Source organism: Miniopterus schreibersii (assembly GCF_964146895.1).
Source record: "Miniopterus schreibersii genome assembly, chromosome: 20".
Lineage (NCBI taxonomy): Eukaryota > Metazoa > Chordata > Mammalia > Chiroptera > Miniopteridae > Miniopterus > Miniopterus schreibersii.
Window position 1 is genome coordinate 26448560 of NC_138122.1, and position 15648 is coordinate 26464207.

The window sequence follows — 15648 nt, forward strand, 5'->3', positions numbered from 1 at the left end:
CATTGTGTGTGTGTGCACGCGTGCAAGCATGCGTGCGTGTGGTGGGAGCTGGGCTTGTGCACCATGTCGAGGTGACCATGTAACATTGTTTGAGCTGGACACCTAGGAGTAACTGGGTGGGGGTGCTGTTGTCCTGAGTGAGGACAGCAGGCCTACACAGGGACTCTCCCGGCAAACCAGGGTCACAACCCAAGCGAGTGACAGGTGACTAAACCACATCAGGAGTAATTGACAGAGGAATCAAAGGCCTGCAGCTGGGGGTAGCTCTCCCTGGGCAGGCACAGGACAGTCCTGCTCGGTGTGCACGTAGCTGTCTCCATGGTGGGACGCGCCCAAGGTCCCCACACACTCTGCCCCTGTAAGAAAAGCCCACACTAATGATCCTTCCACCTTGACAGTGAGTTCATGTCCCTGTGGAACCCCTGTGGTCACTCGAGTTACCGGATGTGCCTATAGGTGAGCCTTCTCCAGTCCCAGCTGACAACCTACCGCTGGTGGGAGACATTTGAAGCTGGTGCAGGCAGGTCCGCGTCCCACACCCACTGTCGAGGTGGGACCAGTCCACGATAGCCCTGGGCTGTGAGTGGGCGGGAGGAGGCTACACATGGGCTCATGTCACCGTGGAGCCACTCACTCCAGTGCCTGTGAGGACTGAGGGTGAGAGGGGTCAAGGCCAACTTCCCAGTGTCTGCTGGAGCCTGAGTGAAGGGTGGCAGACCCCACCCTCTAATCCAAGAGCCCGACAACGGTCACGTGGCCCTCTGGGAACGGGGTGCCCAGGCCCCCGCGGGCCGTCTGCAGGAAGTACTGTAGTGTTTCCTTGGTGTCACGTGAGCTCGGACATGGAGCCTTCCAAGGGATCTTCCAAGCTCTTAGTTTTGTTATTCTAAAGCGTTTAAAATTATCAATTTTTTCTTAACAACAACTTGCTGTCATCCTCAGGAATTTGAAAAAACTGGGTGACCAGGAAGCAAAGGTCAGAAACCGACGGGGAGAGGACTCCATGGTCAGATCAACCACGGGGGGCACGGGGACATGGGGGATACGTCGTGGGCAGCACTGCCTAGTTTAGACTTGAGTCAGAGAGAGCAAGAGGAAGGTGACCCAGTGCTCCCTGTGTGACCTCATGCGGTTTCTTAGTGTCTCTGAGCCTCAGGCTCTCATCAATAACATGGTTTTGCAAATGCTTTACTCTTGAGCTAGTTGGGAAAATTAAATAAGTGAAGCACAAACACACAACAGAAGAAACGTGACTAGTCCCGGAGGAGGGTGGGCCGTGTTCTCTGCAACCTTCCCTGCTCTGCTGAGCACTGTGGGGGGCTTGGGCACCTAAGTTTGGCGGTAGGACTGGAAAGGGCTGAATTGCTCCCCAGGATCAGAGAGAGACCTTGAACCCCACCCTGGTTCCCCCCAGAATAGGCAGAGACGGAAACAGGAGCGGGGGAGGAGTGGGGGAGAGGGGCCCCATGGAGCAGGATGATGCAAACTCCCAAGGACCACAGCCCTTCCCCTAAAGTTGGGGTGATGTAGGTCTGGGTGGGGTTCTTAATGGAAACTGGTGGGCGGGCAAGAGTGCTGGGTCCAAGCCCACACAGGGCAGGGCAGAAGTACCACACGTGATAAATGTGGGCACTTCCCCAGGCCGGTGTGGCTCAGTGGTTAGAGCATCAGCCCACCCACCCGAGCCCCATGGGTCCAGTTCCCAGTACCTGAGTTGTAGGTTCGATCCCCGGCTGATGCATCGTCTGTCAGCAGCCGATCAATGATTCTCCTCATTGATGTGTCTGTCTATCTTCCTCTCTCTGAAATCCATTTTTTTTAAAAAGGGAATTCTGGCACATTTCTGACACATTCTACAACACAGATGAGCCTGGCGGGCATTGTCCTCAGTGAAAGAAGCCAGACACTGAAGGACAAAGCTGTATGATTCCATTCGTATGAGGGACCCAGAGTGGTTAGATTCACAGTAGAATGGGGGTTCCCAGGGCTGGGGGTGGGAACAGGGAATTAGTCTTTAATGGAGACAGTCAGTTTGGGAAGAAGAGACAGTTCTGGACACAGATAGTGGTGAACCCTGCTAGGGGCCTGAAAATGCAGAGTCAGATCATGCTACACATGTTTAGCCTAGTAGGGGAGAGAGCCTGCCCAGCAAATAGTTATAGCACAGTGTCCTAAGAATACCTATAGAAAGAAGTATGATCCAGGTACAGCGTTAGTGCAGATAGAGGTCAGCGTGAATCACCCTATCTCGGGCCATGGGAGCCAGGAGGGGCTTCCACCAGGAGGGCTTTGAGGGGTGCATAAGAGTTTGCTCAACAGGTGTAATGAGAAAGCAGAGATGATACACACCGTCGTTCTCAAAATTAGCCAAGCTTCAGAATCACCTGGAGGGCTCGTGGGAACATGGAACCCTGAGCCCCACCCCGAGTTTCTGAATTTCTGATTCTGTGGGTGTGGGGTGGGGCCTGAGAATTTCTGTCTCTATTAAGTTCCCAGGGGATGCTGCTGCTGCTACTGTCACCCTAAGGACCACATTTGGAGAACCACTGATGTGCACAGAGACCTGAGCATGCAGTCCCAGCACGCGTTCGGGGAACCGTGAGTAACAGCGCCGCTGGAATTGGATGTGTCTGAGCAATATGTTTAGAGAGTTAGGGAGGGGCCTGAGTGTCAGGGAGGTGTGGGCAGGGGAAATAAAGAAGTACACGTTTGTGTCTTCTAGCAGCAGCGGGCACCAGGATATGTGATATATCTAATGTTCAGCCCTAATGGCGTGGTGTATGTGAATGATATTCAACCCTGATGATGCATTATATAATATAATGACATAATGTTCAACTGATACGATACAATACAATGGTCAGTGGGTATTGTGCCCATTGTACAGCTGAGGCCATTGTGTGGCTGTCATACGGTCAACTGGTGGGGGAGAGAGATGTAGGAGGCGGAGGATGCTAGGCTTGGTGGCTGATAGGACATGGAGGATGACAGCTGAATTTTTCATTTTGGAAATAGATACTAGGTAATGCCCACAACCAAGCCAGGAAGGGCAGGGGTGGGGGGCAGGTTTGCACAATGTGTGATGTTCATCAGCGGTTGCTTCTGTGCCTCTGAAGTTTCTTTTACTCTGACGTGGGAGGGATGCCTCCACAGCTCCCGTCATCTGGTTGTCATCCTGACTTCTTCTGAGCCACGAGCGTCGCCCTCAGGTGTACGATTGGAATGACTTCCTTGTGCCCCTCTCTGTAGTTAGGGGGGCAGAAAGCCTCCGGACAGGAAACCTCAGAACTCCATAATTGAACCCATCTCTCCCTTTCTCCCCACTGAGTCAGCCCTTTTGTTAAGGATGACACACTGTCAGTCTTCAGCCACAAGAGGGCGCTGCTCGCCCGGAATGATTGAAATCTGTCAGGCCCAGCAGTGGAAGATACCATGTTGTTCCAGAAAGTATCTTAGAAGTGACTTTACTCCTGACATTGGTTCAATTGTTGCAAAAATGTTTACTGAACACCCCTCCATGTCTAATCCAGTTCTGGGCACTGGGTAGTGAAGACATGAAACATTTTCCTGGCTTGTGACTCTCAGACACCAGCAGGGAAGGAGGCTTGTGCTTGAAGTCACAGGGATGGTGTAGAGCTGTGGCAGGTGGGTGTGAGCGAGGACGTGATAACATCAGGAGCACAGATGAAGGAGCCAGAAGGTTCTGGAACATAGGATGTGTTTAGGGAGACAGACAGAGATCAGGTGGCCCAGAGTTAGGAAGTTTGGGACAGAAATACTGTCATTATTTTGAATGTCATGGGGACAGCAGAATGTGAATTGGGGAAGAAAGGGCCGGAGGGGAGGTGTGTTGGGACAGCCAGTTGGGTGGTGGGTGACATGTATGAGGTGACATTGGGAGAATGGTTGAGAACCATCACTGAATACTGCAGGCGTTAATGACACCAGAGCAGAGAAAGAAGACACATTGTTCCAGAAGGTTCTCGGCACTCTTACTTTGATTATTGATTTTTAAAATCAAATCACTTTGGCCCTGGCCAGTGTGTCTCAGTGGTTAGAGCTTTGGCAGGAGGACTGAAGGGTTGCAGATTCAATTCTGGTCAAGGTCGGGGTGCACGTGAGGCAGCCAATCAATGTGGCTCTCTCTTTCCTCCTCCCTTCTTCCCTTCTACTCTCTAAAAAATCAATGGAAAAAATATCCTTGGGTGAGGATTGACACACACACAAAAAGGCTTTGCAGGAAAATAAAGGCAGGTTACAGAGGAAAGAGAGAAGGGAAAACCCCCACCTTCTGCGCCGAGTGAGGAAAAAACAATAGAAAACATTCCTGGGGATCGGTCAGTTGGGAAGAAACCAGATCTGTTCCACATTTTCCCTCCTCCTCCCCCCTTTGTACATATTTCCTGTGCAGACAGCCCCGGGAGACATTTCCCGCGAAGGTTATTTCCTCAAAGCCATTCCCTCCCCTCTCCCCCTCCTCTCTCCCCCTCCCCTCTCCCCCTCCTCTCTCCCCTCTCCTCTCTCCTTTCTCCTTTTTCCCCCACCCCCCCTCCCCTCTCCCCTCTCCCCCTCCCCTGCCTCCTCTGCCCCGCTTGAATGGGACCAGACTGTGGACATCATCACCGTAGACTGGCCACTAGGGGGCAGCCAAGCACAACGCATTGGAACCGAAGATTCACTTTCAAACACCAGGGATGGCAGCGACCCTATCCACTTCCTTTGAAGCCTCCCGCCTGCTTTTTCTAGAACCAAGAAGTTTCCTGTAATACACCGGCCTATTTTTAAATCCATTTTCCATTAGCCGAGAGTAAAGAATGGAAAAAACTATAATGAGTTGTGGAAAGAAGTGGAGCCTGGATATGAATGTCAATGGCGGGGTTTTATGGGCCCAGGGAAATCTCCCTTCCACAGGCCATCGTGATTATTTTTAGAAGGAGAACTGGTCTCGGTGGCTGCAGGGGAGGAATGGAAAAAGAGCGTCCCCACTTCTGCTTTACAGTTCAAAGCCGTGGTGTGTCTGCCTCCCTCTGTTCAACATGTACATATGCTGGTCACCGGCCACTTGTGAGTGTGGCAGATACCACAGGGTGACTTAGACATGGTCTGGGCCCTCCAGAGATTTGTACCTCACTCTAAGGAAGTTGACAGGTTTGCCCACGGCTCTAACAGAGAGTGAAGCCCAGCACTGTCACCAGGAGAGCACAGTGTTAAGAGGGAGAGATGAGCCCTGGCCAGTGTGGCTCAGTGGTTAGAGCAGTGGCCCACGCACCGAAGGGTCACAGGTTCAATTCTCTGTCAAGGGCACGTACCTGGGTTGCAGATTTGATCCCCGGCCCCAGTCAGGGCTCATGCAGGAGGCAACCAATCAATGTGTCTCTTTCACATCGATGTTTCTCCCCCCCCTTCCAGTCTGAAAAGCAATGGCAAAAAAAAAAAAAAAAAAAAATCCTCAGGTGAGGAGTAACAAAACAAAAACTTTATTTACAAGAACAAGCTGTAGGCTCCCCTGCCCTCATCTGTCCCCATCCCGCCCCTCACCTGTCCCCTGTCTGGTGGACCAGGGCTCTTGCTGAATGGAAGCTTCTAACTGTGGTGCTCTCCTGGCTCAGTCCTCAGGGGTCTATCCCATGTATAAAGAGCTGATTTCTTTTTTTAAAAAATTTTTAAAATATACCTTTATTGATTTCAGAGAGAGGAAAGGAGAGAGAGAGAGAGAGAGTTAGAAACATCAACGATGAGTCATTGATCGAGCCCACAACCCGGGCCTGTGCCCTGACCTGGAATCGAACCCTGATCTCCTGGACCCTAGGTCGACACTCAACCGCTGAGCCATGCCCGGCCGAGCCAATTTCTAATTGACAAGCAGTCGTGAGAAGGCCCTGGGGATGCCCAGGCGTACCTCCTCCTCTCAGGGACTTTTAAAGTGGCTTGTTTGAGAGACGGGCAGGGGCCCTTCGGAGCACGAAGACGCCACCCATTAAAATCAAACTCAGGCCTCCTTCAGCTGCGCACCTCAGGTCGGGGGTCGCAGCTGGGAGCGTTTCCCAGGGAAATGCAGAGCTGTCAGAGGCCTTCGCGCAGTTGTAACTGGTTAATTTATGCCTTGTTTACCTTGCGGATGTGACCTGAGAGTTAACACCAGGTACTGCCGCCTTTTTCTGTCCCACATTGTCAGGAAAATATATAGCTCTCTGGCTTAACATTGAAAAAAGAGAGAGAAATGGAGCTGTGGAACACGCTCCCCGCCCGAGATGAGGAGCCCCGGCCACCACGCTCTGCGATCCTTTAAGTCCCATAAAACCAGTTTCTGCCAAGCCACACGGGCGGGTGAAACCCTTCACCTTTTAAAACCCCCACTCTATATCTTGCAATAATTATGGGTTCCACAGAAAGCTACTAAAATAGTGCCCACCTAGTAGAGTCAACGATAAAAGCAGCACAGCGTCAAACCAGGCAGTGGACGCGGCTATACCGTGTGAGGCTAAGTCTGTTCCTTCACCCACTTTCCACGCAAGCCAATTCCATCTTCAGGATTCTCAGCTTACTCAGAGAGCAACCATCTAATATTTATGTTCTTCCGGAGAGGGGTGCCCTCTCCGCTCCATCTGCTCCCTCCTGGCTCGTGGACTGGGCCCCCCTGCCAGGCCGGCCTGGGGTGGGGGGCAGTGTGGAGACCGAGCTCGGGATCTGGCTGGCCCCTTTGGGGATGACCTCCCACACCTCGTCTCAGCCAGTCTGTTGACTTCCATCTGACACGGCTCTGTGGCTGGAAGGCGCGCATTTGAGTCGGTAAATTACACGCTTTATGTCGCAGGGACCAAAGGTCCTCTCAGTGGTTTATTCTCTCTTCCTGGGTGAAAACAAAGGAAACATCCCAACAGTGCTCTGTGTGTGTGTGTGTGTGTGTGTGAGAGAGAGAGAGGGAGAGGGAGAGGGAGAGGGAGAGGGAGGGGGAGAGGGACCCTTGAGGGATTAGGGAAAACTTTGCCCGGTCTTGTCACCTGAATTCCAGCACTGAGAAAACGGCCACAGAGAGGCAAACTGGCTGGTGTCAGGTGGCAGCAATGGCCCCAAGCTCAGGGACCCCGGCCTCCTACAGGGGAGGGAAAGAAGGGAGATGGCCTCAGAGATCTGGCTCGTGGACTCTGTCACACACCCTGACCCTGACTCTCCTGGCGTCCTACTTATGCTTGAATGCGGCCACCCTCCTGTGTGAGCCCAGGGCACCGACAAGCAGGACTGGCCACCTGGCCTTTGCAATGCTCGCTCTCCCCTCTCAGGGCCACTCTGGGTATGGGTGGGATGTCCATGTTAATCTTGGCACAGCTCCGTGATTTGAGGGTAAACTGAGTCTGTGCCAGGGCTTTCCTGAGGCACGGAGCCCTCTGAGGGCCTCAGCAACGCCCCCTTGTGAGCGAGCCGTGGGGCGGTTACACTGCCCGCTTCTGACCCATTGCCGCGAAGTCCCTGCGTCCGCCAGACACCCGACTCCGGTGTTGTCCTTGCTAACGGGGTTGAAGGAAGCTGTCTCAGGCCCTCGTCTCTCCCCTTCTCACATCCCCTGAGTGGCTGGCGGTGGAAGGGTCTGGAACTTGGGCCGTACTATGCACCCCCCACCCCCGCCTCCCGGATGGTCACGTCTGCCCATGACTCCCGGCTCCCTGCCACAGGACACAGGACACTGCCTTCAGGATAAACATGGGTAATGGCTTCCCGGAGCCCACACAATGCCCCTTTTGTAGGAGCTCAGGTCTCACCATGGGGCGATGCTGGCTGAAACCAGCCGCTGGTTACCGACACCAGAGACCCCCCTCCCTCGGCCCCTGGCTCTGGAGCATCAGGAGTTCAGAGCCGCCCGTGGGTTTCTGCTCGGGGCTGACTGCCGCTGGAGGGAAGGCTCTCCGCACCGGCATCCCCGTCCTGCCTCAGCCAGGGCCCTGCGGCTGGGCATGGAGCAGGCCCCTGACTTTGAGGGGCACTCCCAGTTAACCACGGAGAGGCAGCGGAAAGTCTGCGGGCTTCCAAGGCCAGATTTGGGGCCAGTTGATAGAAACGCCCACAAAGAAGCTACTGAGAAGGGAGGAGCTATTCCAACTGGGAAGCCAGTGAGTCCCTGTCAACAGAGATGTTCAAACTGGAGCGGAGTGGCCCATTTGGGGGACTGTGGGAGGGAGCAGAACATGGCACAGGTCACCCTGACCATGGTCCTACATCCCAGCTCTCACAGGCATGTCTTCCTGTCCTTGGGTTCTGTCGAGCTGGAACGGTGGCTGTCTGACTCCGAGTCCCTTCTCACCTTAGCAAAAAAGTCGGAATTCTTCTGATTCCTCGAGACGCCCGTCAGAGGACAGGTCCTTTGGGACCGAGCTCAGATTCCCCCACCCGGAGGTCCACACTCATCCATCTTTCTCTTCTGTGGTTTTATTCAAAGGTCTTTTGTGTGTGTTAAAAAATGCAAAGTATCCTCCCCCCCCCCCCCAAATTTCAGGAATGCGCAAATAGGAAAAGGTTCTGCTTTTAAAGGTTTCTCGGGACAGCTGCCGCCTTGGTCATTAATATGTAAATTCCATCGGCTAGAAGGTCGACTTTTGGTCGTGAAACACGGATAATCCTGTCTGACTCCACAGCTGTCTAGACAATGAAAAAATTAACACTATGAAACAGAATAGTTTAAAAAACCTTTGGGGCCAAATACTTTCTTTAAAAAAAAAAAAATCAAAAAATTCCAAGGTGGGAAATGTGAGACCAATTAGCTAATTATGCGAGGAATCCCAGAGTCCCAGCTTTGAATAGTAATAGGAGCTCAGGTTTGAATAGCATTTAATACGCTGGAAAAACACTTTCCCACACTCTGTCCCCTTTGGTCCCCAGGAATGGGTGCGGGTATTTCTGTGACCTTGCCCCAGGGTTGTCAAGACCACCACAGTGCGACACCTTGGCCGCTAGCATTGCCCGCACGGTCTCCTCCACAGATTAATTCCCCCGTGGAAACGCGGCCTCGGTTCATTCAGACAGGTTGCCACATGACCTAGTGGACAGAAAGGGAAAGTACTCATAAATCTTTTTATTTTTTAACTTTTAAAAATCCTTTATCGGCTGTCCATCGCTTTGGGATCAAACCCCCGGAAACTTTAACATGGTTTCCAAGGCCCGGCACTACTTGAGCACAAGACAAACCCTGCCCAGTCTCATTTCTTGATAATTTCCCTCCACCCTTCTTCCCTTGGTCCAAACTGGCCTTTTTAAAGATCTTACAATCACCCTGGCCGGGGGGCTCAGCTGGCTAGAGCGTCCTCCTGATCCCGCCAGGGTTTCAGGTCCCATCCCGGGTCAGGACACATACAAGAATCAACCAGTTAGGGCATAAACAAGGGGAGCAACAGGTCGATGTTAAGTGGCTATGTTCCCGACTTGCTTGTTACGCAGCAGCAGCTCACTGGGACGACTGAGCAAATGACAAAACGCACTGCGTTCGGGTCGGTTGGTAGTGTATGGGAAGTCGCTGAAAGAGCCTCTCTGCCTCCCCCAGGTACATTTATGCCTGTTTTTCCAAGATGAGGTCGTTCACACAGGTTAAATCGCTTCCACAAACATGCGGAGGAACCTGCACTGTTTCCTCGCTACAGAAACACTTTGTTGCAGAGCTGGTGGCCAGTGGGGTGAGACACTTTGTTGCAGAGCTGGTGGCCCACGGGGTGAGACACTTTGTTGCAGAGCTGGTGGCCCACGGGGTGAGACACTTTGTTGCAGAGCTGGTGGTGGTGGTGGGAGGGTGATACGAATCTTTTAAAACAGCGCTTATTCCAGGCCAGGAATCCCGTGACTGTCTAACACTGAAGTAGAACCCCGAGTGTTTTAAAGGAAGTTTCCAGAGGCCGGACCGGGCTGTCTTCCTGGCAGCGGCTGCCAGGGAACTCTGGACGTGGGGAAGGATGAGTCTGACAAATACACAGAACAGTGCTAAAGGGCCCGGCTCCTGGTCCAGAAGCGGACATTGTTGGCAGCGCAGCTTTGGGCTCCACCCCAACCTCCCCCGTCGCCCCTTCCTGCCCGGGGCCAGGACTCCCCACTGGAGTTTTGCAGCCAGAGAGAGATTCCGAAGCAAAATGAACAAACTAGAACGCAAAGTCTCAATTTCCTTCCTGTGTCGCAGGAAAATGGAAAATCTCGGTCCTCCCCGGATCCCAGGAGAAGCAATTGTCCACTCCCCTAAAAATCGTGGGGCAGAGACCTGGACGGTTCAGGCCGGGATTCGTTTCTCTTCTGTCTCCTCTGGTCAGCTCATCCCCCGCCCCCTCAGGGCAATTATGTTTCAAGTCTGGAGAAGGTGACTTAGGAATTTGGCTTAGAAAAATGGCTCCTTTAACTCAATCTGAGCCTTTTCCAGGTCAGCCTATTAAAAAGTGCCAGAGGTGCCCGGCTGGTGTGGCTCAGTGGTTGAGCGTCGCCCCAGGAACCGAGAGGTCTCCAGTTGGATTCCCGGTCGGGGCACATGCCCAGGTCTCGGGCTTGATCCCCAGTAGGGGGCGTGCAGGAGGCAGCCGATGGATGTTTCCATCTCTCCCTCTCCCTTCCTCTCCTTGAAATCAATAAAAGTACAGTTTTTTAAAAATTGATAAACTGTTTTCACATCCTAGGTGGGGCCCCCCCCAAAAAAATTTGCTTGTTTAATTAAATCGAATACTTAATTCTGTAAAGCTCTGTGATGTTGTAAAGTACACGTTTTATATCCAGGGCACAAGAGGTTTTAATAGACTCGACTTGTGTTCCAAATTAAAACAATGTTAAATTCTTTAGTAACCCTAGTGGGGGGAGAGAAAAAAAAAGAAAACCCCTCTTATTTCCAAATCACCACCGGTGGAATTCTAAAAGTTATTTACACACTCGGCCGCCAGTCCCTTTATACTTGGCAGGTTTGGCAGGCAGGCCTGAGGCACTAATTCAAAACAGAGCTCGGGAGGGTGTGTAAGGAACTCCCTCACTTTTCCAAAATAAATGTACCACCAGAGCCACGAAAGAGGCGCCTTTTCCTAAGGAAAGACTGTCATCGGGGCACTAGGAGCCCGTGGTGCTGGGAGGCGAGCTGGCCGTGCAGTGCGGTCACTTTCCATGGACTCAAGGACGGAGTGGAAAGAAAAGAGCGATTAGCCAGCGTGGCTCCGTTGGTTGGGCCTCATCCTGCGCACCAAAAGGTTGCCGGTTCGATTCCCGGTCAGCGCACATTTCCCAGTTTGCGCTCGGTCCCCCGTAGGAGGCATGCTACTAAAACTCAATAAAGAAAACATTTTTTAAATGTCTTTTTTTGTTGATTTCAGAGAGAGGAAGAGAGACAGAGAGAGAGAAACATCGACGAGAGAGACATCCGTCTGCTGCCTCCTGCACGCCCCCTACTGGGGAGCAAGCCGGCAACCCAGGCATGTGCCCTGACGGGGAACCACACCGTGACCTCCAGGTTCATGGGTCGATGCTCAACCACTGAGCCACACTGGCCGGGCTCTCTTTCTTGAGGAAAGAGGGCCCTTGGATGTTTGTGGCCAGGAGCTCCCCACACGGGCCTAGTAACTGCAGCCCATCCCCTCTCTTCCCTGCCTGCCCCCAGCCCTCCCGGCCGAGCAGACGGAAACCAGACCCCCCCCCACGCAGCGAGACCTCAAATCAGGAACACATGAGGCTTTACCCGAGGCTTTGTCTAAAGGCAGCCGATGGCTGAGCGCTCTGCCGGTCCCGCCATCTCGTCTGAGACCCGACGCCTGCGTCCTGCGCTGACGAACCCGCTTCACAGATGTGTCCGGGGAAGACACAGCCGGCTGGCCTGTCAGAGGCGCGGACAGGGACGGGGCTGTCCCCAGCGACCAGGTGCTACTTCCCTGCAAGGAGCAGCCCGGCCCCGCGAGGCTCAGCGGCTGAGCATCGACCTGGGATCCAGGAGATCGCGGTGTGATTCCCGCTCAGGGCACATGCCCGGGTTGCGGGCTCGAGCCCCAGAGGCAGCTGACCCATGACTCTCATCATTGATGTTTCTCTCTCCCTCTCCCTCTCCCTTCCTCTCTCTGAAATCAATAGACATAAAAAAAAAAAAAAAGGCAGCCGCCCTCGGTCATCCTGTCCCTGCCATCTCGGCAGCGGGGCCCCCTGAGGATGGAATGTGCTCCGCTGCTCCCCCCCAGCGCCCCTTCCAGCCGGTGGGCCCGCCGAGGTTTGGCGGGACTTCCAGGGAACGCGCCCGGCGATGGGAGGATAACAGCGCCCGGGCCGGCTGGATTCCCAAAAATGCGCCCTGGGCCGGGGCTGCAGCTGGGAAAAGGGCAGAACTGAGGGGGAGGGTGGTCAGGGCTCCCAGGAGCCAGGTCTGGGTGTATCTGACCGGGGCTGTTCATGCTAAAACCAGGAGAAAAACAACCAAACCAAAAACATCCCCAGGATGGAAAAGCCTCAGAAAGAAACAGTGAGCCCTCCTGATGTGAAACCCACAATACTCCCAGGGAATCCATTTCTCCCTCCTCGCTCCCTGGTTCATCTTTTTTTTCGCTGGCTTTCCAATTTGGGGGAAAATATTGCAGGACTGGGGGTTAGAAGACCTAGGTTCTGACTCAGCTGTGCCTCGGAGACGAGCTGTGTGACGTCAGGAAAATCGCTCACCCTCCCTGGGCTCTCATTTCCCTCATTGGTGCCACTGAGGAAAAATAAGGGTCCTGCGCCTGAGGCTGTGGGGGACTCAGATGCGCTAACGTGCAGTGTTACGATGATTATCAGCATCACTATCGCCACTGTGGACACGGTTCCATTCTAGAGGCGACAGTGGGCTGGCGGGCGAGATCCGCGGGCAGAACTCAGTGTCCTGGGACCTTTTTTTTCTGACTTCCAGAAGTCTTGCTGCGGTTTTCTCCGACAGTGACTCAGCTAAGTTAAATTTCATTGAACACGTTTAGGCAATTGTTTAAAATTGGAAAGGATTCACCAGAGTAGCGGAACTTTCATCCCTAAATCAAATTATGTCTACTTCATAAAAACCTAACCCCTCGGGGCCACGGCCTCTGGCTTTGGGAGGTCCCTGTCTTTATAAAACAGTCTTGACTTATGATTTGACATTAAAAAAAGGTGTCTCACCCTGGCCACTGTGGCTCAGCGGTTATACCATAGGCCCGAGCACCGAAGGGTCGTGAGTTCGAGTCCTGGTCAAGGGCACGGGCGCCTTTAACACAAATATTCTGCAGAATAATTCACCTGCGCGAACATGTAATTACGTCCGTGATTATTTCCTGAGAACGGCTTTCTCTAAGTGGAATCACTGGACCAAAGGGCGAGAACATTTTCAGGGTTTCTGCCGTTACCCAGTTTTCTCGTAGAGAGAATTTGCAGCCCACCGGCATAGGTACCCATTTTCCTGCACCCTCAACAACACGTTTTCTTTTTTAATGAAAAGAAAACAAAACGCTTCCTACGTTTGATAAGCTTTTAAAAAACAGTGTCCTGTTTGTACGTAGGGTCACGCAGCTTTCGCTACACAGGTGAATGTTTTTGTACGTTTATTAGACAAACGCCTCCCCTTCTGATACAAATGTCTTTTGTTCTGTTAGAGTGATTGCTGTTTTTCCCCTTGTTTGTTTTTAAGGACTCTTTACATAGGAAGGACGCGCATATTGGTCCATCTTCAGCGTCGCAAATATCCTCCCTCAGTTACGTTGTCCCTTACGTTTTGTTTGGGGCATTAACTGGCTTTCAGAGGTTCGGCTGTGAGAGTCGCATCCGGCGGCCTCTCAGGTGTCCTTCCTCGTTCAGAACCTGCACAGCTTTGTCCCGCCCGGAAGCCAGGTACGTCTTCATTTACTTCTGTGCGTTCCCGCTCGCCCCAGAGCTCTCTTCTGCGCTGACTTCTTTAACCCATCTGGGTTTTATTTCGGTTTATGAAGTCGAGAGGCCAACTTCGTTTTTCTTCCGGAAAACGGACCGACCGTCCCGGCGTCAACGACTAATCCCTCCTTCCCGCGCCGATTTGTAATGCCGCGTTTATAGGACGTTAAACTTTTATAAGAGCTAGATCCCCGTGCACATAAAATCCGCTGTTTTCATGCTATTTGTTCCTCCGAGACGTGTTTTCAGTGTACAGACCGGTTCGTGCCATTTTCCTGATTTAGATCCTTCAGCGACACTCCCGTGGCCCCTGGGTCAGGTTCAAACCCAGACCGCTCCGCCTCCGGGTGCTTCTGGGCCCCGTTCGCCTGCACCCCAGACCCTGTGTCCCCCCAAAGGCCTCCGCGTGAAACCGGTCCGTTCTCTTTGCGCTTTGAAACCGAGCGGCACCATCTCCCCTCACTGGCTACCTCGTGGCCTGTTTCAAATCACTTCGGTTCCACAGTCCGCACGGTTTTCCCCGATGTTAATTTTATCCCAGTGGTGTCTGCCTCGCCCCGGGATTACTGAGAATCAAGAAGCAACCCTGGATTTAAAACAATATTTTTACCTTCCCCCGAAAACCGGGAACACTCTTCCCGTGTGCCGCTGCTGACCATTCGATTCGGGCCCCTTCCCGACAGTCGGGGAGAATCTTCTAAAGAGGAGTCGTCGGCTTTTGCTGTGGGGGTTCCCTTCTCAGAAAGCGTTTCAAAATCCAGCCTGAACCCCGAGCATGTTTTGAGTTGTGTTTAACTTTTAACATTCCGCGAAAATTTGGACTTAATTTCTCTTGCGTTCTGAAATAGTGTGATTCTTTTATTTTTTGTTTCCTGGACCAAAGCCTTGCCACATGCGTGGAAAACCAGAGGGACGGAGGGTGGGAATGTTTTCTCGTAAAGGCTAATGTGAAATGGATTGAAACTGCAGCTTAAGGGGAAATGACCGCTTTCTGGCCACGGGACTGTGCTGGTAGGTACAGGGCCCTGTGTCTGCACCAGCCACGTGCTGGCGAGTTCGATGGGACGCATCCTGGCCCCAAAGCCCTGGGTGGTACTTGTGTCACCCGATGCAGCTGACCCTGGGGACCCCTCCCCGGGGGGATCGCCCCTGTGCTGTGGAGACCCAGCCGGTGGGCTTGAGGGAACGTGGCTCAGCTCCGGCCGGAATGCCCCGCGTATGAGCTTCCCGTTGCCGCTGTAACAAATGGGCACGCACGTAGCAGCTTCCAACGGCGGGGATTTGTTATCTCACAGCTCTGGAGGCGGGAAGGCCGAGCTCACGGTGCCGCAGGTTCTGTGTCTGTGAGTCCGTTTCCTGGCCTGTGGCCTGCCTGCCTTCCTTCCTTCCTTCCTTCCTTCCTTCCTTCCTTCCTTCCTTCCTTCCCTCCCTCCCTCCCTCCCTCCCTCCCTCCCTCCTCGAGGATATTTTTCCCATTGTTTTTAGAGAGAGTGGAAGGGGGGGGAGGGAGAGAGAGAAACATTGATGTGAGAGAGACGCATTAATTGCCTGCCTCCTGCATGCACCCTGACCAGGGCCAGGGGTCAAACCTGTAACCCAGGTATGTGCCCTTCACCAGGAATTAAAATGTGACCGAGCTGCCGGGGACACACCCGGTGACCACCCTGGACTGTGTGCATATGGACTCTGGATGTCCTGGGGTTGGGGGGTGGGGACTTCTGTTTGAGATTTTTTTTTTTAGTGGAAAAAAATACCACTCCCTTAGCCTGCGGAAGGAACCATCAGAATTGGTTCTGC

General features: G+C 53.1%; 1 protein-coding gene across 4 annotated transcripts in view; it reads left to right on the forward strand.

Annotated features, from left to right (window-relative positions):
• The window catches only part of ZNF664 (zinc finger protein 664), a 61525-nt gene that overhangs the window by 15764 nt on the left and 30113 nt on the right, over positions 1 to 15648 (forward strand). Inside the window, exons 4-6 of one of the 4 annotated variants that reach the window (XR_013997779.1) lie at positions 2490 to 2598; positions 9427 to 9529; positions 13613 to 13812. The gene's annotated coding sequence lies outside the window, so the exon portion shown is untranslated. Of the gene's footprint in view, positions 1 to 2489; positions 2599 to 9426; positions 10409 to 13612; positions 13813 to 15648 lie in introns of those variants that run through there. The other 3 variants (XR_013997780.1, XR_013997781.1, XR_013997782.1) reach the window with 3 other exon arrangements.